The sequence below is a fragment of the Gobio gobio genome, assembly GCF_949357685.1.
Source record: "Gobio gobio genome assembly, chromosome: 20".
Classification (NCBI taxonomy): domain Eukaryota; kingdom Metazoa; phylum Chordata; class Actinopteri; order Cypriniformes; family Gobionidae; genus Gobio; species Gobio gobio.
The window spans coordinates 2,201,159-2,203,253 of NC_137113.1; the positions used below are offsets into that span (position 1 = coordinate 2,201,159).

The 2,095-nt window shown below is 44.2% G+C and overlaps 1 protein-coding gene across 1 annotated transcript in view; it reads left to right on the top strand.

The window, feature by feature from the left end:
* The window catches only part of dnajb12b (DnaJ heat shock protein family (Hsp40) member B12b), a 25,053-nt gene extending 23,732 nt beyond the window's left edge, over positions 1–1,321 (top strand). The window contains exon 9 of the mRNA XM_079845525.1: positions 674–1,321. The gene's annotated coding sequence lies outside the window, so the exon portion shown is untranslated. The remainder of the gene's footprint in view (positions 1–673) is intronic.
* Positions 1,322–2,095: the final 774 nt, after the last annotated feature.

Sequence of the window (2,095 nt, forward strand, 5' to 3'; positions counted from 1 at the left end):
CCACTGGTTCTTCATGACCCTGTGGCCGGTTCTCCACTGGTCCTCCATGACCCTGTGGCCGGTTCTCCACTGGTCTTCATGACCCTGTGGCCAGTTCTCCACTGGTTCTTCATGACCCTGTGGCCGGTTCTCCACTGGTTCTTCATGACCCTGTGGCCGGTTCTCCACTGGTCCTCAATGACCCTGTGGCCGGTTCTCCACTGGTTCTTCATGACCCTGTGGCCGGTTCTCCACTGGTCCTCCATGACCCTGTGGCCGGTTCTCCACTGGTCCTTCACTTCTGATAGAGACTGACCACTGCAGACCGGGAACACCCCACAAGAGCTGCAGTTTTGGAGATGCTCTGACCCAACACAATCTGGCCCTTGTCAAACTCGCTCAAATCCTTACGCTTGCCCATTTTTCCTGCTTTTTACACATCAACTCTGAGGACGAAATGTTCACTTGCTGCCGAATAAATCCCACCCACTAACAGGAGATCATCAGTGTTACTCACGGTCATAATGTTATGCCTGATTAGTTGACTTAATCTGAGAGCTGGTTTAAGTGAAATCCCTATGGAGAGAGTGAATGTGGAAGTGAAATCACACACCTCAGCTCTTTAAACGTCCTGATTGTGAAATGTTGCGCTTTCCTCACAAATCATTAATTTAACAATAAATTATGTGTGCAGATTCCAAAAACAATCTCTCCAGTCTGGAATATGGAAGAATGCCATACGGATTGTAAATACATCTGTTGGAGAAATGCGGTTGAACATTTGCAACAACCAAACTTGACTAGGGCTGAAAGTAAGTGTGTGTGCGTGTGTGTACGTGTATGCACGTGTGTGTGAAATCCGAGCTGGTGTTTTTTGGCTCCCGTGGATGACGGACGTTTCCTGGCGGTCTGAATGTTCTGCTGTAAAGTGTGTGTGCGTGTGTGTGTGTGTGTGTGTGTGTGTGTGTGTGTGTGTGTGTGTGTGTCTCTAGACTCAGCCCCTCTCACGTGTCCGTCAACAATCTGCGTTTGCATTCTGGGACAGACTGGCGATCCCCCGACAATATCTGCATATATTTATTTGAGTTTGTTTAGATCAAGATCATGTGTTTTTAATTATTTATATTTGTATGTTTGAGATTTATCTATGCAGGGATGTTACTGAGACTGTCCCGAGTGTTAGGAGTGAGACTGCGGCTGCTGGTGATATTTATTGAAGGATTGAATAGGAATATTTATTTCATACGAAGGTTTATTTTGTACATGACTTAGTGGAAATATTTCATTGCTGACTGCGATTATTTCACTCTGAATACAAATAAAGATTGTATGTGCCACTGTCCTGTGTGTGTGGTGTGAGCTTTAATACGCAGGAGGTCAGCGTATCTGGGAAAACACGGGAAAGTGTGTGTGGAGCAGCGGAGAGTAAGACCAACTCTTCATTGATTAGATTATTAGTGGCCTAGTGCGTCTATCGAAACATTAAAATACAATAAAAGTCAAATAATGGAGCATTTTTAGGGGCCAAGCACTGAAGGCTCCTATTGAAACCGTTAGATTTCTTCTTATTATTCCGCCATTGAAGTCTACGGCAGCCCATAAAACCGTTTGCGGGAAAGTTATGAAATTTGGCACACAGATAGAGGACTGGCCCGACATTAATCACACCAATTTTGGAGTCTCTAACTCAATCCCTCTAGCGCCACCACCTGTCCAAAGTTTCACTCATGTTTATGCTAATAACTTTTGAACCCTAAGGGATAGAGACAAAATTCCACCATTTAGATTTTTCCAAAAAAACTACTTTTGCGAACTCGTCCTAGACGGTTAGTCGGATTTGCATGAAAATTGAACCAGATCATCTTCAGGCGGTGCCGACAAAAATGTATACAATTCAAGTCGATTCGTCAAAACGTTTTCGATAAATGCGCGAACAAATTTTACATAGCGGTTGCGAAAATACACTTCTCCACAACGCTTTATCGTATTCAAACCAAACTTGGTACATATCATCACAAGCATGACCCGAGGCAACATGCAGAATTTCGGCGCAGCGCCACCTACTGGTCCGGAGATACGAAAAATGGCTATTTTTGCTTATAAATTCTGAACCGTT